General features: G+C 39.0%; 1 protein-coding gene and 1 long non-coding RNA gene across 2 annotated transcripts in view; one reads left to right on the plus strand and one right to left on the minus strand.

Moving 5' to 3' along the window:
* Window positions 1–26882, minus strand: part of NCKAP5 (NCK associated protein 5) — a 729314-nt gene that overhangs the window by 238344 nt on the left and 464088 nt on the right. The window lies entirely within an intron of this gene.
* On the plus strand, window positions 1528–6672 carry LOC122225828. The gene is made up of 2 exons (XR_006205410.1): window positions 1528–1608; window positions 6257–6672. It is a non-coding gene; the product is annotated as an uncharacterized LOC122225828 (long non-coding RNA).

The following is a 26882-nucleotide window of genomic DNA, read 5'->3' on the forward strand; positions in this document are numbered from 1 at the left end:
GCTGTTTTCATGATGTTACCAAAAGGCCCAAGTGGTTGAGGAAACATATGTGTTTTTTTTCTTCTCAGAAGGATGAGAATAGTACAAGGTTTTAAAAAGCCCTCACTGAATATGCTAGGCCTTGTTAAATATTTTCTATAAAGTATCCCATTTAATTTTTACAATAAAGCTATGATAAAAGTACTGTGATTGTTCCCATTTTACAGACGGAAAAAGCTTACAACTGGAGTAGCTAAGGAACTTGCCCTAGGTACGGCTAGTAAGATGTGGACTTGATATTCAAACTCAGGTGTTCCTGATATCAGTGACCATAAGTATTAACCATTATGCCACAGGGCAATTTATTTAAAAAATGTAAATTTGGTTGACACTCTTAATGTTTGGGTTTGGTAAATTTTGGCTTATTAACATTTATATTCAAATATGCTATTATTTTAAATTTGTGTCTCTTGTCCTTTGTAACAGTCCTTTCGTCTAGTGAATGTGCATACCCTTTAAAAATCTGGTTTTATCATTGAACTCCCTGTGTGATTATGTCATTATGTTAAACAGCTCACTTCCTTCCTTCTCACCCTACTGTGGTTCAAGAGATTTGTTATGAGTGTGTCCATGCATGCACAGATGCTGCCACTGTCTTTAAAGTGCCTCCCACGTGCGTGGCCAAGCTGCCCTTTGCCAGGGTAAGTGGCCTCTATTAGATGAGAGGGCCCTGGTTTCCATCTTAAGGTGATAATGGAGAAATGTCTCTGCAGCACAAAAGTAGGAAGATTTGTTATTTCCTGGGAACCCATTATATGTGTCTATTCTACTTTGTGGTGGCTTCGGTCAACTCTGGGGCTGCTGCCAGGGGGCCCTCTCAGGCCCTCCAGCTGCTTGAGAGCCAACAATCACTGCTGCTGGCTGCTGGCATAACCTGGATGAGCTGGTGAATCAGGGCTGTTTGCACAAGCTATGAAAGTGCGCCAAAGAAGCTCATTGGTGAAAACAGCCAGGTGAGGGAATAGTTCACATAGTTACCTATTCAGCAGAGCCCTCACTCTCAGAGCCTTCTGTCCAAAGTCAGATGCTGACCTCCAGGGACAATACTGTAGTGACAGAAACAGGCAGGCGTGGGGACCTCCTACAGGGCCACACGGGGACTGCTCTGCCTGCAGTCAGCCATGCTCTCCTTCTGTGGTATGATGCCATTTAGGAAAGATAACCAAATTTGAGCTCACGATGTAACAAGAGTTTCCCAATCACAACAGAGCCAAAAATTCAGATACTCTAAAGTTCTTAGCAAAAGAAAGAAGTTTTAAACATATTTTAGCCCCCACATGTGCTTTCAGAGATACCAAATCTGTGACTTTCATGCATAGAGTGAATTTTGTGCTGATTCCAGGCCTGACATGCAACTTCATTTCAGTCAAGCACAAGAAGGCGAGTAAGACAATGTGTTCAAACAGAGAACCCTCAGGCTTTAGATGGAACACTCAGACTTTTTCAGAATATCTAGGGCCCACATTAGAACCTTCAATCCTTTGTGGGCTGTGTTCTCTTTCAGAGTGTCCATGACTTCACTGTTACATTTTCAATGAATCGTTTGATATCTTACTTCTCAAAAACCAGGTAGGGTATACAATCTAACTATTGCTTTGGTTCCTCTTGTTCCATGGATGCTCATTTGCTTTCTTAAGTTTTTCTTTATGGCCTAAAATAATAATAATAATAATAATAATAATAATAATAATAATAAAGGGGCGCCTGGGTGTCTCGGTCAGTTAAATGTCTGGCTTCAGCCTCTGTCATGATCTTGTTATTACCAAGTTCGAGTCCCACATTGGATTCTGGGCTGACAGCTCAGAGCCTGGAGCCTGTTTCAGATTCTGCGTCTCCCTCTGTCTCTGCACCTCCCTTGCTCATGCTTTGTCTCTCTCTCCCTCTCAAAAATAAACCAACATTAAAAAAAGTTTTCCTTTACTTCCCAAGAAGAATCAGATCCCTCCCGATGCTCAGAGTTAAGCACACAGTTATGACCCCCTCTTCTCCCTCTGCTCTCAGAGAGGGAAGCTACTTCCGAGACAGGTCAAGAATTTATGAGAGGCGCTGCTTGCCGCAGCCTGAAATTCCAGCAGGCTAGCTGAGATCCCACACCACTACTTCTACTGATGGTTTCTTTCAAATCAGTTGAGATTAATCATCCTCCACCTGCATACTCTGGCTTCATCTCTCAACCCTCCTGATATGTGCTGTGCAGCTGTAAGCTACTCATTTCTGAGTACAACTTCACAAACTTCTAGTTTACTTCCAAACTTGACTTTTACCCCTAAAGGATATTAGAAAAAACATGGTTTTCACAACCTACTAATTGCATATTAAATAAACTGAATAAATTATTCATTTATTTAATAAACTAAATTATTGTGGTTTCTTTCCTGCACCTAACGTTTGGAGCTGGGCTATGCCCTGGATATGAGAGCCAAATCATAAATGTGGACGGTGCTCATTTACTGATAACCCACTATGTGCCAGTTGCCTACATAACATAGTCCAATGCTGAAATGTTATGTGGTAATCATACAGGCCTACATTACTAATTTATAAGAAAAAAAATCAACTAATGGGCACAGATATTCAAGTCACATGGTGGTTCAGAGAATAGGCTCTGGAGCCACATGGCCTGGGATCTGACACTATTAGCTGTGTGATCTTAGCTAAGACTTTGAACCTCTCTGTGTCTCAATATCCTTTTGTGTACCCACAATAAGAGCAGCTGCTATAAGCTTTTGCAAAGAGCAACTACGAAGTGAAAAGTGCTTAGAACATGTTGGCTACATAGTTCTCTCTCAATGAACGTGAACTGTCATCTTAATTTTCATTATTATTTATAAACCAGGGATTGACCCACATGGCAGATTCTAAACATTACAGATGTGAAGAGCCGTTTTGGGGTATAAGCTTCCACCAAAATGACTCAGACAACACCGTGTACATCGTGCGCTTATGGTAAAAATTTGTTGAATGAACATTTGAATAAACAGGCCTTCAATTTTTAATATACCCGCAAAGAACAGGACCAGCACCGACTGCATGGAGAAAATTCTCATCATAATTTTCCATCTTCTCTATCCTCGATTAGCATACTTATCCTCTTCCTCAATCTACAAGTAAATTTGAAAAACTAATGGAATTCAGATTTATTTATGAAAATGAATCTGCTTCTTTGTTTAGGGCAATGGACCCCGTTGGTAATATTTCTCAAGGTGTTTTTTTTTTTTTTTAAGATTCTTAAAGGAAACATATAGTTAAAACTCAAGCCAGTTTAATACACCTTGAAAAATAAGCATAAGAGCCTTAATTGCCTTTTTCTTGGCATACATCAATTCCTACACATAAAAATGCAGCACCGAATAACAATAGTGAGCCACGTTCCTTTTAAATAGCACATCCGTGTGAATACTAGCTGTCTATTATGTTTCTTAAAATCTAGGAGGCTGAACCATATTTGTGAAAAGAAACTTTTTAATAAAATTTAAAAAGCCTAATTCTCGTGCAAGGAAGAAAAGCTAGAAATGTCTTTCTCTCTCTCTCTTTTTTTAATTAGTACAAAACCTCCCCACATGCTTCAAAACAGTAACAACGTGATGTTAATATAACTCATTATAACTGCAGTCGTTTATTACAGAACATTCTAGGCAAAAAATAATGCTGTGTAAAATATAAGAAAGAGGGAAGAGGACATTTGGGGAATTATAAGCAATTTCCTTTTCAGATAGAAGTTTATAAGTCCTAACAGAGTTCTGTTGTCCCTTTGACCAGTACTCACAAGTATTCCCATAGAATGATACTTCCATTGAAATATAACCCTACATTTGGGGAGCCTGGGTGGCTCAGTCAGTTAAGCATCCGACTCTTGGTTTCAGCTCAGGTCATGATCTCATGGTTCTTAAGTTTGAGCCCCTCGTCATGCTCTGCACTGACAGTGCGAGTCTACCTGAGATTCTTTCTCTTTTCCTCTTTCTCTGCCCCTCCCATGCTCAAAGTCTCTCTCTCAAAATAAATAAACAAACGTTAGTGCGTGTGTGTGTGTGTGTGTGTGTGTGTGTGTATGTGTGTGTGTGTGTGTGTGTGTATGTGTGTGTGTGTGTGTGTGTGTGTATATATATATATATATATATATATATATATATATATATTCCTACATTTTTTCTTAAAGTAGATTTCAGAAGCCTGGATATATTTTTTTTCATTTTAGAAAATCAAAATGAAGTTATAACAGTGTTATTATGCACATCAGTGACTATTTTCACATAGAGCCCCAAAATTTTACGCTAGAAATAGTCACTGAAAATTCAAGTACACTCCCCATGTCCCACTGGTTTTTAGGGGAGCTAAAAAATGCCTTGACACTGGTGGTCAGAAATGAGTCCTGGAATTGATTTCACTTATTAGAAGATGTGACCCTGCCTGTATCTCTTCTTTGTTCCTGATATCTATAAATTGAAGGGAATAGAATCAGAATCAACTGGAAGTTAAAAAGCAATCCCTCCCTCCCCTGACAAACACACACATACCAACTTCATTACAGAGTTTTTAAAGCCTAAATGGTTGGGCGTTATGGGCAGGAAGACTGTACTTTTTATAGAGAACACATGAGATCTTGTTGCACAGCCTGGTTGAAGGACCTCTTGGTTCTATGATCGTTGAAGTTATTCAGAGATTGAAGATCTGTGCATTTCACTGTCCATAAATTTTATTTTAATAGAAAAAGTGATAGCTTTGGGGCACCTGGGTAGCTCAGTCAGCTAAGCATCTGACTTCAGCTCAGGTCATGATCTCGTGGTCCATGGGTTCAAGTCCTGTGTCGGGCTCTGTGCTAACAGCTCAGAGCCTGGAGTCTGCTTCGGATTCTGTCTCCCTCTCTTTCTCTGCCCCTCCCTCACTCATGCTCGCTCGCTCTTGCTCTTTCTCTCTTTCTCTCTCTCAAAAATAAATAAACATTAAAAAAATTTTAAAAAGTGATAGCTTTGTGATTCTGATGGTCACTGAAAATGTTATTGGAAGCCACTGGGTAAAAACATCTATCCCGCGAGGAAGTGTGCATCTCTGGATATGTGAGCTCTGTGGCTTCACCACTGGAGCAACACTGCTATGTTCTGACACCCCAGAGAAATCATCAGTTCCCATCCTGAGTGTCCTCAGTGGCAATTTAAGATGTAGCCAGAACTCAACCAGACATCAAGTAAAGCTATGGTGAACATGTCTGTGGCATACCTTTCATGTCAACCATGATGTTCCTAAGAATTTATCTAAGGACAGAATTTAAATGACAATTACAGATGTGCACAAAAGATTCAGGTGCAATATCCATATGATGAGCCTAAGTCAGGATGGGTCACTTGATGCACCTGCCAGACTTAAGGCCAGGGCAGTGCCGGTGTGTGTCTGCCTGAGTTCACGTTCTTTGGAAAGGAAGTCTGCAAGGCGAGAAGCAGAAAATTCCGCGGTGTTATATCATAAAGGAAAAGGAGAGGTGGGCATGCTGTGTGCTTTCCTATAGAGAAAGGGACAGGAGGCTCAAGTGGATGGGTCTATCTTTTGATAGGATTTGGGGACTAGTACTCTCATCCCCGGAATGACACTTTGGGGCCCACAGGGGAAAGGGGCGTTCCTGCCATTTTTTTCCCCCTAGGAGACCTAGGGAATGCAAAACAATAGGAACAAAATATCTGAGATAAGGCACAGCAGAGCCCTCAGGATTATTAGTTGTGCAAAATTGAAGACAGAATATAGCCTAGTGAGGGAGACATCAGGGTCCTTGTGGGGGTTCCTAGAGCAGCAGTCACAGACAGGGGCCTTCTCTAAATTGCTTTCCACCCAGGGCTGTGTGTATTGGAGGGTCAATCAGGGAATGGGAGAATGTGTTTTCATGTACATATAAATGAGCTTTCTGGGGATTTCTGAAATGACTGTGGAGCAGTTGTTTTTGTGTGTGTGGAGGGAGAAGAGTGAACTGAGCTTCTGTATCATCTGGAGGTGGGAGAAGATGGAAAAGAGCCAGCAACATTTGAGTCCTTCATGTGACATAATATGAACTCATAGGCAGATGAGTTAGGGAGATGGGGGAGTTACACTTATAATATAGTAAATTTGGAAACAAAGAAAATGTCCAACAGTAGTGAGTGAGAATTAAGTGAACTATCACACATCCATACAATGTAAGGCAGGGCTATATGACTCAAAGAATAACTGTGTATATTTTCTATGTATTTCACAGCCCACTATTCTCATTCTCACTGTTACTCCAAGAGCATCCTGAGACCTCAGTGAGCAGAGGCAAAGCTCAGAGAATTTGACTGCCAAAGTGAAGACAGTAATATTCATGTCTGCAGAGCCTGCCCCCTTTTCTTATCAGCATCCACAGATGGGAAATTCTGCTGCTGAAGGAAATGTGGGGCAATTAAGAGGGGCTGACAAGTTCCGCCTGGGGTTAAAAATGTCACCATGCGTACAGTGACCATAAACTTTATGATCAAGCATGGTCACTACTGAGACTGAAAGAAGGCACTAATTGGATGGGCAACTGGGGCTTACAGTGTCCCATTTATGCATGGGGCTGGTGGACCCCCTGCCATTGTTACAAATGGAAAATGGATCACTACACAACCATTAAAGTTGAATCTATAAACCACACATCATGATGTGTAAAGGCTCCACCTGTGACATTATAAAAAGTCATATTACAAAACGGTACATGTATATGCTCCCATTAAAATAGGAAAATACATAGAAAAGAATAACTGGAAGTCCACATGTGGAGAAGAATGATTATTCCTGGGTAACTGTATAAAAAGGATATTTAAATTCTATAGTTTTCAATGTATGTATTAATGAACATTTATTACTTATACAACTAAATTTTATGTAAAAAATATGAAACAAAGTTGATGTTGGACCAAAAGTTTAAAATTTTTTTAATGTTTTTATTTATTTTGAAGGAGAGAGAGACAGAGCATGAGCAGGGGAGGAGCAGAGAGAGGGAGACATAGAATTTGAAGCAGGCTCTAGGCTCTAAGCTGTCAGCACAGAGCCTGATGCGGGGCTGGAACTCATGAACTGTGAGATCATGACCTGAACCAAAATTGGACACTTAACCAACTGAGCCACCAGGCGCCCCCAAAGTAGAGTTTATATGTGGCACTAGATGCTTAATTCTGAAATACAAATTCTTGCCAACATTTGGAATTATGGCTACTGTTTTTCAGTGGACTCAAGTTATAATTTTCTCAAGGATATGATCTGTGTCTTATTTCATGTTTTACACATTTATAGGGATTGGGATAACACCAGTTTGTAGTGTGGATATAGGTTAATATGTGGCCTCTGTTCTGGGGTAATCAGATTGAAATATTACATTTTAGGTCTTGATTCTCTAATGCAAGATTTACATAACAGTACCCAAATCCTCAGTGCTGATGCCTATTAAAGCTCATAGAATGACTTCCATGTACCCTCTGTCAGGCAGTATTCTAAGCCGTCTACATGCTTTATTTAATTCTTACCATTATCCTATGAGAGACTACGAACTCTTATCATGCCTATGTTATAGATGGGAAAGCTGAGTTAGAAAGATGGGCAGTGACTTGTCCAGGGAACTAAAATGCATCATCTCTCCTCCATCTACAATGGCCTTTCTGAGACTACTCAGTTGCTCTTAAGTCCACTGGAAAAAGGAGAATTTCAGTGGTTTTCAACCTTGGTGAAGATTTTATGCAAATAGCGGTTTTTTTCTTAATTTTAATATATACCTTTTTATAACTCACCTATAAGATACATACGTTTGGTTGCTTATTATAAATTATTTGTTTACAGGTACACTTTACTGTTATACTGAAAAGGGCATTGCAATTATAGTTCACAGACTCAGGCAACATGGCCCTTTAACTTCCAAAATGGGTCACTTCTGGTTTGTCCTTTAATCTACTAGGGTGGTTTGTTCCTTTGTTGTAAAAACTTGCTGATGCTCTAGTGAAGGTATCTTTTCTGCTGTAAAATCTGTAATTCTATGATTATTTTTATTTGCTGGCCAACCTGAAGAACAAACATAAACAGTGCTGATGAACGTTCTTTGACTTGACTGGCTCCAGACCAGGGAGACACAGATACGCTGGAGCACCTGTGTTCACGAGCAGAAGTGGGACTTCACTATCCAGTCCCCATGGGCTCTTGACTGAGGCCATCTGAAACACTAGCCTATAACTCTCATTCCTTTTAACGTGTCTTTAGGGCTACAAACAGTAAGACTTCCTTCCCACCAATCACTCCATCACTTTACTCTGAATTCCACTTACCTCATTTCATAAATTTACTTTCTCTGGGGATCTTTCTATTCCTCTGAAGAAGGACCAATTTAAATCATCATTAAATCATCACATTAAACACCAGTTACCACTGGCTACAAGCGGAGCCAAGAAGTGTATTATACCGAGTCTTAAAAATGCTGTCCATGCCTTTTTAATTTTAACATAAAATCAGAACTAGCTATTTTATCATGGAGGATTTAATAAGTTTACCTTTTAAACTAATGGACTATAATGGGTTCCTTAAATTTTGCATGTAAAAACCCCTGGGATGGGAAACTTTCAATTTCTTCTTAGTAACTCATCACTATAAATCAGATTCCTTTAATATACTAAACACCAATGCCGTAAGGAGCTCAGAAGGAACTTGTACCATTTTCCTTCTGATGTTTCGGCCACAAGGAAAGGCTAGTTTATTTCTGAAAGGTAGCACTCAAAGCAATTTCATTTTATTTCCCTCCACAGAAGATATCAGATATTTAAGCACTCCCATAAAAGATCTACCCTTAGATATTTCAGAATGACCAGTTTCTTGGAGATTTCATTGGTTTCTCCCTTGCCAGAGAATATTTTTTTTTTCTAAATAGGTTTTAATTCTGTCATCGTACATTCAGTGAATATTTTATAATATAATATTGGTTTTTTTCACAGCCAGTAGTTAAATATTAATAGTAGAACACATTTATTGGATCGTTTCCCCTCCAATTAAAATGTTGCACTAATTATGATAATGGTGCTGATATTATAACATCGATAATGGCAATGCTATTGTAAAATAACAACATTGATTTATTTTTGGTCCTTCTCCAACAGTTTGCATTCATCTAGATTTCTAAAATAATAAAAAAAGGATGATAAAATCTAAGTTGATTCAAAGGTCAGTATAATGTAAATAACAATGCTTTCTAAAGATTCCAAGTTTAAGAAAAGCCATGAAAAGAAACTGTTTCCTGAATACTGCACAGTTAATCACAATCTGGTCCCTAAAGTTCTCCTACAGTGAAAGGTCTACACACTGTCAATTATCAGGATGAAAACTCAAAGTTGTTTTTAAAAATTCATGCTTTCAAACATCTGATTTCAAACAAAAGAAAGATATTCCCATTCATTCACAGAGTTGGTACCATGTTAAGTCATGGATGGCCTGGATTAGCTTATTCTTTAATGATTAAAGGATCTAATGGTTCATTTCATGGGCCTACAACCTCAAGTCAAAGGGGGGAATAGAAATTGTCAAGTTTTCTTTATTTCAACTTAGCCAATGTGACATTTCATATGGCAAAGTGGATTTGCAGTGACAAGAGAGGAAACGGATTTACATGCATGGCTGGACAGTTGATATAGCCCTCTTGGTCTGGGGCGATAGAGAAGAGAGTGAAAACCACACATAGAGGCAGGACACTCCAGGGTGGTGTTTACTTCAGCTACGAATTCATCAATTACCATGCCACTGAGAATCCCAAGATTATAATATGCCATGCAGTCAGAGGATGTGGAGGCGCAGAGCCTCTGGTAAAGAATGTTCCCGTCTATCCTGTTTTGATTGTGGGTTCTGCACAGTGGCACACAGAGCCCGTTGGAACCAGGGCATCTGGAGAGAGGGTGGGCGTGAACTGCAGCTGAGGGGGAATCGTTCACTGAACATACTTCACAGAAATTGGCTAAATGTTATCAAGCCACGAAATTAATGTCAACACCAATCATAGGATTAAATATACAACATTTGATGCAAAATCAACAGGAAGATGATGGTAAAGCTTCTGAAAACAGGTATACTCGACCATAAAGAAATCAGATCAGAGTGAACAACAGAAAGAAAGGGAGAGACTGAAGGCAGAAGAAAGGAGATAGGAAAGAAACAATAGAGAAGAGAAAGGAAAGAATAAAGGGCTAAGGGAGGAAAAAATACGATCTCTAGCAGACATGTTGTATACCTCCTACCGCACCATGCATCAGCTCTAGAGAAATTGAGAGTTTATGTGAAATACAGCAATTTGTCTCAAAATCATTGAAAGATGCTGAGGCTAAATGGTCTCTCATGCAGCTTTCTCATGGGCAGGAAGCACCTATAAAGCTAGAAGGAGAGGCCAAGCCTGCCTTGTCTCTCTACCTTAAGGTACCAATGGGAGGAAAGGTGCCCTTGTGGCGTAGGTGCCAGTGATGGTCATGGTACAAATTGCTAGAATCCATCTAAAATCCAAATAGCAAGAGTGTTATCCCTTGGCTATTGCCTACATATCTAGCTGTGCCTATGTGAGTGAATGCCCGGGTCCCACCATGAACACCTTCTCCTCCTTATCACAATAGGCTTCTTATTAACTTTTCTTTGGTGATTAAACTGCTAATGCTAAGCTTTGGGTATACTGATGTCAGTTCTGAGGTCAGACAGTTCTCAATCCCGTTTCACCACTTACTTAGCTTTGTTACCTGAGACAGGTTACCTACCCTCTCTGAGGCTCGTTGTTCCTGGGTAGGAACAACAACGTGTACCTCAGAGGAGGTCCCTATGCCTATTTTACTCTCACATTCTACAAACATTCTCAATTATTCTCCTTGACTATGTACTGAACACTATCACTGGACTGGTTGACTAATATTGTACAAACTACATTTTAAAACAATGACTATAACAAGATACAAAGAAAGGCACTATATAATAATAAACGGGACAATCCAATAAGAAGATATAACATTTGTAAATATTTGTGCATCCAACATGGGGTACCCAAATATATAAAGCAATTAATAATGCACAAAAAGTTAGGGACACAAGAAAGAGGCCTCCTTTTGTTCACATATCACCTCAGAAATTAGGGGAGGGATAAGGGGAAAAGTCAAGCCAGGAATTAAGCAAATGCTTAAAAAAATCAATGTGAAAATACTTGCTAATCATGCATCTCGTAAGGAACTGATATTCAGAATATATAAAGAACTTCTTTGACTTAACAACAAAAACCAAACAGCAGATTAAAAAATGGACGAAGAATTTGAATTGACATTTCTCCAAGAATGATAGGCAAATGACTGATGAGTATATGAAAAGCTGCTTAACATCACTAATCATTAGGGACATACAAATCAAAACACAATGAGATATCACCTTAAAATGGCTACCGTTAAAAAAGGAAACAAAACAAAAACCGAAAATAACACATTTTCAAGAAGGTGGATAGAAGGATGGAGAAAGAGCCCTGAGTCTAAGACACGATATGGGCTTGCAAATATGGCTATGCAGAGAGTTTGTTCTGAGTAAATACATCGCCCTAATGGCTTAAGCCAGCTTGCATTGGATTTTCTGCCATTTGCAACTGAGAGGGTCCTCACTAATAAGATAGTTAAGGAGGAAAGGCATGTTCTAGGAAGAGGGATCTACATATGCAACAGCCCAGAGGCCAAGTAACCAAGTGCCATTCTGTGTACATAGTTTGGTGAGAGCGTTTAGTAGGTGTGAAGAGTGATGTGGAGAAGCTGCAAAAGTGTGGAAGAGCCAGATTCTTCTAATTCAGTGTCACTCTGCCAGAGCCACTGTAATAAAATGCAAATGTGATTTCAGAATTCCTCTCCCCTGCTTAAAATACTTTAACAACATCCCAAAGGTTTTAGGATGAAGTTCAAACCCATTAGCTTGGCACCCAAGGCTCCTGATGACCCGCCTGCTTCTTCTCTCTTAAGTTCCATTTACCACATCTCTCCCATGGGTACCCTGTGCTCCAGAGAAGTGGAACTACTTACTGTTTTCCAAACATGCATGCTGTTTCATGCCTTTGTGCCTTCATTTTACATGCATTACATCATTTACTCCTCACCAGAGCCCCAGGAAGTGGGTGTTACTGTCCTCATTTTCCAGATTGGGGAAAACAAGGAGTGTAGAGAATTAGAGGAACATCAAAAGCCATACGGTCAGTAGAAAAGAGAGTGGGATTTGAACACATGTCTGTCTGACACCAAAGTTCTCATTCTTTCTTGTTGTTGTCACTCATCCTACCTCTTTTGCCTTCTGGTCCATGGATCTGTATATTTCATAGACTGGTCTTTTAATGAACTAAATACAATTTCAGGATCTCTGGAGTGGGGCTGCAGAGATGCTTACCAATCAATTCAAGCTACTTTGCTACTAAAATTGACACTTGCATTTTCTTCATTTAGTCCACAAACATTTCTGAGCATCTCCTTTGTGCCAGGGAGTGAGCAAGGTGGTGGCACTGCTGGGGTGATATTTATAGCAGCACTTTCAACGATTGCCAAATTATGGAAAGAGCCAAAATGTCCATCGACTGACGAATGGATAAAGAAGATGCGGTTTATATATACAATGGAATACTACTTGAATATGAGAAAGAATGAAATCTGGCCATTTGCAGCAACATGGATGGAACTGGAGGGTATTGTGCTAAGTGAAATAAGTCAGGCAGAGAAAGACAGATACCATATGTTTTCACTCATATGTGGATCCTGAGAAACTTAACAGAAGTCCATGGGGGAGGGGAAGGGGGGAAAAAGTTATAGAGAGGGAGGGAGGCAAACTATAGGAGACTCTTGGATACTGAGAACAAACTGAGGGTTGATGGGGGGTGGGGGAGAGGGAAAATTGGGTGATGAGCATTGAGGAGGGCACTTGTGGGGATGAGCACTGGGTGTTGTATGGAAACCAGTTTGACAATAAATTACATTTAAAAAAACCCCAAAAAACACAAAACAAAACAAAAACTAACAAACAAAAAACAAAGCTAGCCATAGCCCTTGACTCCATGGTGCTTACAGTGATCTACGCCTTCCACCTGATTCTCATTGAGAAGCCTTCCTGGCTACACACAAGAATGAATACCTTTTCGCTTTCATATACACATAGCACTCCATCATTGCTGCTGCTGAGGAAATATCATCAGCTGCGTTATTCTCAACCAATGCTCATGAGTTATATCAGAGATTAATTGATCAGGTAAATGGGATAAGGAGGAGAATAGACTGGAAATAAATCAATGAAGGAAATAGTGTGCTGTGTCTTATATAGCTGGGATCAATTGTGTTATAGCTCACTCAGTGAGGCCCCAGATTGCAAAACAGCCTGCTTGGAAGGGGTCATGAACAGGGCAAATCACTGATTTAACGACATAAAAAATTTTCATTGCTTTATTTATAGTCAATTTCTTACTAAAGTGAACACTGTCTCTCAATAGTACTAATTCTGCAGGATCAAAAACCAGCAATGTGTTCTTTTCTATTAATTGGGAGAAACCTGATCATCATTCAATAGGCTCTTTGTGGAGAAAGAAATATGTAAGAATTAAGAATTAAAAAAAAGAACACAAACCACAAATTCAGCACCAATAATCCAGTGAAAATAAAAAAAAAAAACTGTTTTAAGATCAAATCTTTAAAGGTACTGTTAGAAAATCAAATAATTACATTGTACCTATTATTTGATAGGCTGGGTTATGGTAGAAAAACTGATGGAATTTTGCCAACAAAAATTATAACCAAAAAATAAGAAAATATTATTGAGAAATGAAAAATTCAAAGGGAAATGTCTAGTGTCCAAAAGCACCTTTTGTGAACATAAACCTGTATCAGTCCTTCATTCCCCAGCGAGAGCTGGATGGGGTCTGAGAGATGAAAAGCTGGACGCCGGCCTGGTTGGGCTGAGTGAGAAGTGATTAAGGCATCATGGGAGGGAAAATGAGCAGCTGGTCCCAAAACTCGTGGGAGAAGGCTTCTCACTGTCCTGCAGGGTGTGCAGAGGGGAGGGCATGCTGGTGCCCAGAGAAGCCTCTTTGGGCAAGCAACCTTCATACACCTCAGCTGCTATTCATGGGCAGGGGCTTTTTCTGCCCTGAAAATGTTGTTTGTGGCAGGAGACATTCTATGAGCAGGAAAAAAAAGCCGTTATCCCACGTAGGAGAAAAGACAGTTTTTTTGTTTTTGTTTTCGTTTTTTCAACTGCAGCGGCCATAAAAAATGGACTCATTTTTCTTGTGCTGCACCCTGGACCCAAAAAATAGTTTCAGAATTTCTAAAAAGACTGTATTGTAGATGGAAGTTTTGTTGCAACCAGCCAGTCAGAAGTGAGGATTAACTTAAAAAAGACTACATTTCAAAAAGGCCCTAAATCCCCAAATTAAGAAAATGTAAAATGTTACTGAGAGATCTCTCCTTTTGTGTGTGTGCATTGATCATGTTTATTCAGTGAGTCACACTTGAAATGCAGCATGTCAAATCCTCAAATAGTATTAATTCTTTTAAAACTACATGAAATTTCCCGTTATCAACACGGACCAATAAAATACAAACAGGCATAATTGGTGGAAGACAACCCTTAACAGCTAGTGCAGGTTAATCCTTTGGTGTGGATTAGATTATAAAAGGTATAAATGGCAATTAATCTCCAAGTCTTACATTAGGGATTTTATTTGACTAAGCTTGGTGATTACGTGAGTGTTAACCAGAGTAACTTAAGAGGCAGGGAAGCCCCACACCAAATCACATTAAATTACACAGGAGTTGGAGGGATCCAAACTGAATTGAAGAATTAACATGGAAAAAAAAAAACTACGAAATATTTTCATTACAAGTTAAAGAATGTGAGATAGATCAGGACAGATGTTTTTTAAGCTATGGGATGAAATGGAGATTTAATAAGAGCAAGGCGAGAGGAAGATGCTACCTTGAGATTCAGAATTATATGCTTTGCATTTCATATCCCCACAGATACTAGCTGTGTCTTAGACAGACCAGTTATTTGCTACTTTGGGGGGATGGTTAATTCTAGTCTGAAGGTCATCTGTTATAGTTGAGAAAGTGATTTTGCCCACAGTGACATATTAAAGAGGGGGAAAAAAGTTATAAAATTGAGAGTTCTTGGGCATCTGGGTGGCTCAGTCGATTAAGCATCCAACTCTAGATTTTGGCTCAGGTCATGATCTCATGAGTGTGAGAGTGTGAGATCCGTGAGTGTGAGCCCCGCATCGAGTTCTGTGCTGACAGTGAGGAGCATGCTTGGGATTCTCTCTCTCTGTCTCTCCTTCTCTCTCTGCCCCTCTCCCTCCAAAATAAATAAATAAACTTAAAAAAAAATTGAGATTTCCAGACAATTAGGTATTGGTAACTACTATTATTTAAATCAAGAACTCGGTTCTATCACTAAGCAGTATGCTACGGAAGTTCACAAAGCAATTTCATTTATTCCCTTTGCTCTTTCTCATGGAGAAGAGGCAAAGAGACAACATTCTGCATGTTGATTTATAATTGTTTTCCAGTTTCACATGTATGACATATATCTGTCTCTTCAAGTAGAAGCATATTTCCATCCTTCTCTTAGACTTCTCTATATGCCATCCACAGTGCTTCGAATATGGGTTTTAAATGCTGTGGGAAACAGCATGGGGGACGGGTTGAGGTCAAACTGCCTGGGGATCCAATTTCAGCTTCATCATTTAGTAACCAATTGATCTTGAGTAAGTTATCTAACCTCTCTGTGCCTTGATATCTCCATCTGTAAAATAGTTATAATAATAGTCTCCGTTCAGAGGGTTGTTGTGAGGATTATGTGAGTTTTTCACGAAGCTCTGAGAACAATGCCTGGCACATGGTGAGCAGTATATAAGTGTTACATTCAAATAATTTTTCTTTTTTGCTAAATGACCAAATATTGCTTTGCACCTATACCAGTTAATATTATTCAGCAATTGATGAGGCTTCCCTAACCAAGACGTGGTTTGAAAATTTGCTAAACTTAGAACAACTCTCTTACTATTTGAGATAAGCCAGAAGATAAACAATAGCTATGACACACATACCTATCTTGTACGATGTTTCATAATTATTTATTACTTGCTGAAAAACTTGAGTGGGCAAAGGGAGGAACAAAGCAGTCATGTTAACATCTAAACCTCATTAAAGTTTCATCTTCTTTTAAAGTCCAGGAAGACAAATGAGTTACCAGAGGAATTTCTTTTCCTCTGTAAGGCTTATACAGATATTTGAACATAACTGCTAAAGTAAATTCAATGGGATCTCCTAAATGGCCAAATGTCACAGTGGGGGCAGGTAGGGGAGCTGAAAGAGCCCAAATATCAGTGTTGGGTATAGATTTCAATGTCTGAGATGAAGTTGATATTAGACTCTTACTTACTGAGGCATTTTATTTGAAAAATATATATATAGTATGCTAATTTTTAATATGAACATTGAAAAATAAAAATGATTGTTAATTTATTAAAAAGGAAAATGAGTAAGTGACAAATCAGATTGAGGGAATTATCCTCTTAAAAAATATACCAATGATTACTTGGCATGGAAGGTATAGTAAATGACAAAAAAAATGGCCATATTTTTTTTCTTATCTCTGTATGTTTATCCTTTGCAATGTGACCTTGCCATCCTTCCCATCAAGATATAGGATCTATTTCCAACCTCTTGAATCCAGACTGGTCTTGTGACCTTCTTTGACTAATAAAATGGAGAAGTAAAGTCATAGGAGTTCCAAGTCTTGGACTTGACAGGCCTTGCAGCTTCTGTTCTCATTCCCTTCTACCATCATAGGAAGAAGAGTGGTCTAGCCCACTGAAGGACAAAAGGTCACTTGGAAAAGACATGATCCATATCTGCTAAAGGCTTCTAGATCAGATAGCCAATCACCAGGCATGTGACTGAGGCCATCTTGGACATTTGCCAGATGACTGTGGCCACATGGGTGATCATTAAGAAGAACAGCATGAAAACCACCCAGGCCAAATTGTTGGCCCAGAGAATTATGAACAAATAAAATCATTGGTTGTTTTAAGTCATTAAAAGTGTGAGGTTAGTTTGTTATACTGCACTAGATAACTGATACTGATGGCTCTCAAACCTCTTAAAATGAAATCAAAATTAAGGAACTATAGACATTCAAAATGAGTCAAAGTAGGAAAAACACACAAAAGACTTTGCTGTTTCTACCTACAACTGTTTGATATAAAATATTTTCAAAATTAACAATTAAATTGGAGAATTCTTGGCTCTCCATGCAGAGGTAACTTGTTTTGCTTGATTTGTGTTACCCGAGCTAATAAAAAAAAGGTAAAAGATAAAATATCATATTTCAAAATCTAGAAAGTATTTTGGGAACACATTTTAAGAAAACAAAGTCCATTAGATTTTTTTTTAAAGTGTATGAGAATCATTTTTTAAGTCTTTTATTGAGGGAAAGTACTAAGAAATGAATCCACATGTCTCTCCTTTAGCTGAGCATAGATCTCTAGTGACTGGGAGCAAGAATATGGGGAGACCTGTGGAACTTTGCTCCATGGTCCTCAACACACAATCCCCTCAAAATAGGGGTAAATTAAGTTCAATGTGTATCTCATTTCCTCTTGATTGCCCTCATATTTGTCCTCTCTTATGCCTATTTCTTCCTACTTTTGGTCTCTGCGATGGCTTTGTGATGTGTCAACCTGGGTAGGCTGAATTACATTTCCCAGAATCCCCTTTCTTGTCCATTTCAGAGTCACAAGAAAGATGCTTAGAAGATCTGGAGGAGGGAAATGAAGCCATAGACATTGTGTAACTCACACACGTTGTTACCGATCTGCTGATTCAACCGGTGGCCATGAAGCAACAACTGGGCCTGCAATTGTTCTATCTTTTGCTGGATTCTTCTTCACTTTTCCTGACTCCTGAGACAAGGATGTGTGTTTAGCTCTGTGACAAATGGCCCTTGCAGGATGCTGTTGAAACCAAGGTCAGAAGCAAGGATACGAGTTTCAGTTCACCATTATGGACTTCCACCTCATAGCTGTGGGCACCAGCCTACTTGTGATCTTCCCTGACTGCCTTCCCTGTAGACTTGAAACTCCAGCATCGGAGGCAGACACCACAGCCTTATGGAGACCATTTAACCAGCTCCCACAGCTGCATAAGCCAAGTCCCTGTAGCATATTTGCTGGTTTTGGTTTTCTGGTTGAACCTTGACTGACACTGTCATTGTTCTGACCATGATGACACTAATAAGGTTATCTCCAGGTCGGTAGATCCTCCACATCTCTGGAGAAAAAACAAAGAGCCCTCAAGAGACTATAGAAGTGGCTTCACAATTTCAGAGACGGTGGAGATGATGATAGAAAGATAATACATATATAGTACATACTATGTGCAGGTTCCCAATGCTAAAGACTCATTTTATTCTACCAACAACCCTATGAGATATGTACCATTATTTCCTCTTCCTCTGTGCTTTGAGAGTCAGAGAGATTAAATAACTTGCTAGTAAGTGGAAAAGCCAAGAATTAAGCTCAGGCATTCCAACTCCATAATCTATGTACTATGTACTGTTATGATCTATTACATGGCTTCAAATCAACCTGTATCTAATGGTTTTCATTCTCTGGTTACCTCACCTTTTAGAAACATTTCATGTGGGAAGCTAGCCTATGACAGTGTATCAGGACATCTCAGTGCTGTTCCTGATTTCTGATGTTGCTACTAACTAGCTCTGCCGTGGACAGGTCATGCTAACTCCCTTATTCATAAAATGATCTCCATGTTTTCTTCCAGCTATAAAAGTTCACAATTCTATAATGTTCTGACAATGACGTTATAAGGTCTTTGAAGGAAAGCAATTATATACAATAAAATCAGATTCGAAAACCTTCGTCTATGGATTTTACTTCCTTGCATTTGCTTTCCACAACTTCCCATATCAAAAATTCCTCTGTAGCTTCCTATGTCATTATAATTATAGGTTTTTATTCTTTTCATATGTGAGGACCCCACTAATCTATTTCTACACACACACACACACACACACACACACACACACACACACACGAAGACTTGTGAATAACCACATAAGAAATATACTTTGACTGTAAATTGAAGAAATATATGACAAAGGCCAAATGCTACATATATACCAATATATGTACCAAATCCTACATTTGGTAATGCTTTTAAGAGAAGTTGTTTTTATTAAGTGTAAGAACATCTGAAGGCATCTGAAAAACATATTCACTGTACAGGAAAAACTGCATGGAGTTACTGATCTTTGGAAGTCTTGGAGTTACATTTTCCTTTCTCCCTGGGTTCTTGGAGTACATACTAGGCAGGTTTTGCTGATCATTTCACTGTTATTCATCTATTTTAATTTTATTAAACTTACGGTACAAATGTAATTATTCTTATGAAATATATGTCAAAAATCAAAAGAAGAATAGTTCTAAATGCCACAGCTTTATCCTCTTTAGACTTACTGCCTAGTTTTTGTTGTTGTTCCCAATGCTAAAGACTGTTGTTTGTAAATCTGTAGGTTTTTGGTCTTATAAAAGTTTCTGATCAGGAATGTCATGTCACTTAGTCACCATCTTTCAGGAAAAGATTTTACAAGAGTTAAAAAGTCAGGAGGATGGGGCGCCTGGGTGGCGCAGTCGGTTAAGCGTCCGACTTCAGCCAGGTCACGATCTCGCGGTCCGTGAGTTCGAGCCCCGCGTCAGGCTCTGGGCTGATGGCTCGGAGCCTGGAGCCTGTTTCCGATTCTGTGTCTCCCTCTCTCTCTGCCCCTCCCCCGTTCATGCTCTGTCTCTCTCTGTCCCAAAAATAAATAAAAAACGTTGAAAAAAAAATTAAAAAAAAAAAAGTCAGGAGGCAGGTATCAAGTTGGAGACAGGGAAGCAATACAGGGTGTAAAAACAATTCAGAAAAATTGAACAATCAGCCCCAGAAGAGTAAGAGATGACTGCTTTTACAGGCTAGAGTCCAAATCAATGGCCTTCAGTATTTGGTTGAGCTGATGGCTATAAAGTAAAACGGTAGTACTGGCACTCACCAGAAGGGTTAAGGTGACATTGCACTTGGAAATGTAGCAATAGCTAAACAAAACGTGGACATGATAGGAACAACAGCTGTGCTAGCTATTTTTCTTGTGTCTGAGCCTATGCCAGAAAGGGGCTTACTTTTCTGAGAGAGAGAGAGAGAGAGAGAGAGAGAGAGAGAGATACACTACATGCATGCATTATGATACTCCTAGCTACACACCCTAGAACTCATTACTTAGAGGACACACAGCAAAAAAAGGTCATGCACCCCATCCCTGGCAAGTTACCATGGCAGTCTCAGTTACCTTCTAGGGACAACCTTGATGGGGTTTGAAAGTGATGAAGAGAGGATTAAGGGTTAACTTGCATAGTTCAACACTGCCACCTCAGACAAATCTTTTCTGATGATCCTCTGATTCTACCCTTCAACCATAAGCTGAACCACCCTCACTTCTATATTTTGCCAAACTTGTGCTATTATACATGGCCTTATACTGCACTTTAAAAGTACTGTATATATCTATCTTCCCCATTAGACTGTGACTGAGGGCAGGAACTATGTCTCATTCATTGATCTGTTCTTAGTATCTGGCGTGGAGTCTGACTTATGGACAATGCCCAGGGAATGGGAAATGGAATTAAATAAATCCTGTTATTTTCTCTAGAGAGCCAAATTTAGGATAAGAATCCATGTGGAAATTTTTCCAAGTATGTGTACCAGTTTCTCTGGGGTTGATGACAACTGCCTTTAATTGTGCATAAAATAGGTAATATTTATTCTTTTGTAACTTCACAAAAGGCAACAGCAAAAAGCCTTCAATATGGCCATGATCCAAATTAAAATTCTTCAACTCCGAAGAAATAACATGGATCTGATCAAAATGTATGAGTTGCTTTTTTTGTCACCATAATTTAAAGACAGATAAATGGTATTTAGGATTTACATATACATGTGGAGTCCAACCTCATTATGATGATTGTACCTAGAAGCCAGGGAGTTTTGAATCTTAAATGTATTTTCAGAAAAAAAAATGTATTTTCAGAGAAAAAAAAACCCTACAACAATAGCTTTAATTTAACTGGAGACATTTATTGCACAATCCCCAAAGAGCAGGATAAATTGTTGAGAACATCAGCACACTGTCTATTCATCTGGCATATTAGCATGAAAGGGGGCTTTTTGCCCACTGGAGGCTGTTCTCTTCTCTACAGGATCTTGCTTTTGAGATCTGTGAAATTGCTATTTCAAATACAGTACATTGAGATTCACTCTAATCTTAACTATGGAATTAAAAAAGTCATTATAACTTTAAGTATAACTTGTTGGTATATTTGGCCAAGTCACGAATCTTGCCCTTGAGACCAACATCTACATTATACCAGAAAATAGACACATGTACAGCCAATTATCTGTTCCTTTCAGTGATGGCATGCAAAAACTGTGTAAAGGCATGGATAGCTAAATATGGCAAAAATCACTATATGGGAAAGATATTCTTTAAAGAATTATCTTTAAAGATATTCTTGAAAGAATTAATGATCACAAAGTAAAATGTAGCTTTGAAAATCACAGTTAAAAACATACCTTTTAAATCAATTAAAAACCGACTTGGTGTTCAGACAAGGGTGACTGTTCTTAAGGGATCACATGTGATATGTAATACAATATGGTATCTCTACAGCCCTCTGTGATCTAGTGTGGAAAACTACGTGGCCATCTACTTGACATGCATTCCATTTCTCCTAGGAGAGTACAGTGTATAAAAATCATAGGGCTGGTCAGTATGGATCACGCTTTTTTAGGTCTTGTTACCCTAATTTACCTTATCAAATTAGGGTTATGCCATTCCCCTTGTGACAGTAATTGGTTAATATATCCAGAGGATAAACCAATCAGTACCTGGCTTTTTTCTGGCTTTTCTTCTTTTCAAGGGGCTACTCCAGGAAAGAGTATGTAATCCATTTTAGACCCAAGAAGGGGAGGCTTCTGGAGATGGCTCTATATTTTTCAGGGACTCCTGTGAGAGATAGCTTTGGTAATATATTAAGTGGATATGAAACTTGGATCTGCTACAACCATTTATCTGCCTTGAGGGAGCCATCTTAGAATGATGTGAACATATGGAAAGGTCAAAGGCAATAAAAATTATACAGAAAGATGTAGCCTGAACCTTCACAAAATTGTAGCAAAAGCCCAACCTATTTCTGGACTCCTTTAAAATGCTCGATATCTTGACCTCAGTTTTCTATTACTTGCGGCTGAGTGCATCCTGATTATTACAACAGTAAATAGGAACTGTGGTATCAGAGCTGATTTCTGAACGAAGAATACGATTTTGACAAGCATATAATAGGAATAGGAGTCTGCAGAGCCCTTTCCAGGGTCAAAAAATTGCAGGAATAAAAGCAAACAAGTATAGAAGCACACAACGTGACCAGGTTCAAGTGCAGCATATAAGAAGACAGGTGGTAAGTGAAGCTGAAGGGCAGGTGACTGCAGTTGAGTGACCCTTCCAGAATGCTAACTCTGGTAACAGATGGCCACTGGACCAGAAGAGGGAAAGCTAAACACAGGTGGCTATCACAGTAATCCGGATGAGAGATAATTAAGACCTGGGCTTGCACACTGCTGAAGATGGAGAAGAAAGGATGAGTTCAAAGGGTGTGTCAATGACAGAATTGTTGCGTCATACTGCATGAGAGGAAGAGAGAGAGTAAAAAATGGACTGTGATGTTTCGATCTTGAAACATCATTTGGTAAAGGCTAATGCCTTCCCATTAATCAGAAATAAGAATTCAGGCAGAAGCGCGAGTTAAATCACATTAAATCATTTTTGGAATATGTTCTGTGTGATTTTTTAAATGATAGTTACGGAAACAATCTAAATACAAAATAACAGGAAGTTAGATGAATTATGGCACATTTACTGAATAAGCGAAATACTATACAGTGAGTTATTAACATTTTCCTGTGCATGGCTCACTTGATTGCTAATATTTCCATGCCAAACACATCCCCATAACAAAGGTTCTTTGCTCTGTGTGGCTGTAGCAAGACGGTGGGTTACATGTTCATTTCAACTCCATCTCTTTCTCTGCCACTAATAAATCCCTGGGCACCCAACAGTTGATATCCTTTATGAAAAAGAATGTCAAGAAAAATGCTTTAGACTTGGGGAAAAATAACTAAAAGAAGCACTGTTCTGATGTGATGCCAGTTTTGAAAATTAAGAAATATATATACACATGGGAAAAATAAAATATACACCACTTTGTTTATAATCATTAACTTGGTGTGGTAGGATGTAAAGTATTTTTTCTTTGGCTTGTTTATAGTTTTTTCCCCTAAAATGCACATGTATCAATTATATAATTTTAAGGGAACATTGTCTGTTGGGTTCCCCAGAGGCAGATAATGAGATAAGGATTTGCATAGAAGTGATTTATTAGGAAGTGTTCTCAGGAGAAGCCAGTAGGTGGACAGAGGAGTGAGAATAATCAAGGAAGGAGACCAATCGAGGGTATTAAATCAGATAAATCCAATTGGGGATGACTTGAGATCAGTCCCTCAAGGTCAAAGGAGCTGGAGATATTATTACCACTCCTCCTGTTCCTCACTGGTTAAGGGCTTCCCTGTAGAGATAAAAATGATTCTCTGTGCAGGAAGGAAAACTTGAGGGCAGTCCACCCACCAATAGAGACAGGTGTTGGCTGTTAGGAACACATACAAAAATAGCAAAGGGATGTTAAGGAGTGTGCATGGTACACTGACTGCATCTGCTAGACATATTCATAATATGAAGTCTTCACTGTTTTGTTTAATAAATATGAAAGCCTTTATTTGATGACTATGTCCGTGCATATTAAAACTGTTTACTTTTAGGGGCACTTGGATGGCTCAGTCGGTTAAGCGTCCGACTTCAGCTCACATCATGACCTCACAGTCCGTGAGTTCGAACCCAGCATCAGGCTCTGTGCTGATGGCTCAGAGCCTAGAGCCTGCTTCCAATTCTGTGTGTCTCTCCCTCTAACCCTCCCCTGCTCATGCTCTGTTTCTCTCTGTCTCAAAAATAAATAAAAATGTTAAAAAAAACCTGTTTACTTTTGGTAAAAAAGTAAAAACCCCAGAGGACTGAATAATAATGTATTATTGGCTCAGAAATTCTACAAAGGGAGGTTTGAAAAGTCTTACATTTTAAAATGGGTATGTTAGAAATTAGGACCATTAGGATATAAAACTTGATGACATCTGGAGATACCAAATGTTGATTTCTTCTTGTTGTTACCAAGCCAAGATGGCTGAAACTTAGCAAAAGGAATCTCCCTTCCTGACAGCAACATGCCAAACTTTTAAGAACCTTTGCAAAAATCAATGGTGGTCTGAATTATTCAACTAGTGTAAAACAGGCTAGAGTGGAATGCAAACTATTTTGTTTCCATCGAAGATCTAGGACGGCCATCAATTATGAATCCCCAATGTAAATACTCCTTAGGAAGAAGAGAAAAATGCCAGATTTGAGAACATTAGCTAACTGAGTTGACCCTAGCTAAACCCCAATGTCTTCTCCTATTTGCTAATAAGAAGAACAGACCCATTGGCACAACATAGGTTGGGAAGACCATGGGCTCTTGTTATGTTTCAAAAGGGACTGGACCAGGCTATACCATCTTCTGAACTTTAAGCTCTCTTCTCTTTTCAATAAATATTCAGTATGTTGAACCTTTAAAAGGCATCTCCTTCTCCAATCCCAGAAGGCTCAGTCTATATGGGTGGCTGCCAAGGTGGCATAATTTAAGGTGTTTTGGAAAAGTTCTGTTTATCCCCAAATAGCTTGTCTCTTCTAGCCTCTCAGCCATGGAAAATCAATCAAAATGGGATATTTTAGGAATCAGGAGCAACAATGGAGAGCAAAAATGAATAGGGATACTCAGGGATTCTTACCCACAGCAGAAGTGATTTTATGGATAGACTTCAAGAGTTCTGGGATCTCATGAAAATATTTGAGAAATATTGCATGCATACATATGAGTACTTTTTTAGGTAATGGAATCTAGGAGTTACATTATGTTTTCAAGGTAATCCATGACCCATGAAAGGCTAAGGGAACAAAAGTGAGAGCACACCTGTATTCTCTATGCTTGATTGGCTACTAACTGGCCAGGTGATCTCATACTGAGACTTTTCCTCCCTCAGTTTAAGATTCATAAATTTCTGAGGACCCCACTTTTTCACTTGGTTAGTTTCAGAGCTCCAGCGTAGTGCTTTTTTGTGCTGCTGTTGTGTTTGTTTGTTTGTTTTATTGTTTTTCGGAGAAGCAAATGGCCTTCTTTCAAAGACTACTGAGGAATATGTCCAAATACTTCTGTTGTACCTGTTCCTTATAGGTCACTCCTATAGCTTGGGGAAGAGTAATAAAATACAACAACATTGGGGCACCTGGGTGGCTCAGTCCGTTAAGCATCCGACTTCAGCTCAGGTCGTGATCTCACCATTTGTGAGTTTGAGTCTTGCGTCAGGCTCTGTGCTGACAGCTCAGACCCTGGAGCCTGCTTTGGATTCTGTGTCTCCCTCTCTCTCTGCCCCTCCCCAACTTGTGTGTGCTCTCTCTCCTCTCTCTCTCTCTTTCTCTTCTCTCTCTCTCTCAAAAATAAATAAACATTAACAAATTTTAAAAATATTTTAAAATAAAACAACACTACTGGAGAAGAGGGGGGAAGATACTTAGGGGTGAGGGAGGGAAAGAAGGAAGGAAGTCAGAAGGGGGAGGGAAAAAGAGATGGCTTTCCCTAATAATATGGTGTTATCTATGAGGCAGAATTGAACAGAGGTAATGGAAAGTGGTTGTAGGATCAGATTTTTGCCCTCCCTTTCACTTCCTTTGAGTATCGCTGCAATATTCAAATTTTTAAAAGCTCAGTTTTAAGAGGTTTTTAATTAAATTAGGATGGGAGGCAGGGGGAATGCATACATGTGTATATTCTCTTTAATTTTTACATTTTCAGTTATCAAATCATCCATGTCCTCCGATGAGTGATAAAATACAATAAAGTAGAATTTTTACAAGCCTCTTCATTTGTTTAATAGTGATGATGTGGAAAAATGACCTTTTAAAAACACTCAAACATTTAACTTTTGATCCTAAGTCTTCTCCCCACAGCTTAGTTTATTAAAACTGAACACATCTTGACACTATAAATTAGGAAAGACGAGAGGGCAATCCACTATAATTAGAAGTCTGGGCTAGGCATTCTAAGGGATAGATCACTACAACTATTATAATGCAGTTTATTGAAAATTTTATTGAGTCTCATTCGTGCACAAGTAATAGAACTGCCACTCATGAATTAGGCTTGAATAAGAAAAGTCAAAATTGCAACAACTTCAGCAATCCCTGTAGACTGAGATCAGCCTTCTTTCATGCACAAATGTGCTTCTCTCATTAACAGAGGTAAAGGTAATAACTATGGGGAGGGGTAGGCAGAGAAAACCTTTCCAACTCTTTTTGTGGATTCCACACTCCTGACTGTGTGCTCACTTAACACTGATCATCAGCATAAAACAGATTCTGCTCGCACAAGTGCTTGTATGGGCCCATTACACTTATTAAGTACCTAGTGTGCTCGGCATAATTCCTTAGTTTTATTTATGGGAAGAGACCAAACTGGGATTGAGACTAGAGACAGTCCCAAAGACATAACAAGAGCCCATGGTCTTCCCAACCTATGTTGTGCCAGTGGGTCTGTTCTTCTTATTAGCAAA

This window comes from Panthera leo, chromosome C1, assembly GCF_018350215.1.
Source record: "Panthera leo isolate Ple1 chromosome C1, P.leo_Ple1_pat1.1, whole genome shotgun sequence".
Classification (NCBI taxonomy): Eukaryota; Metazoa; Chordata; class Mammalia; order Carnivora; family Felidae; genus Panthera; species Panthera leo.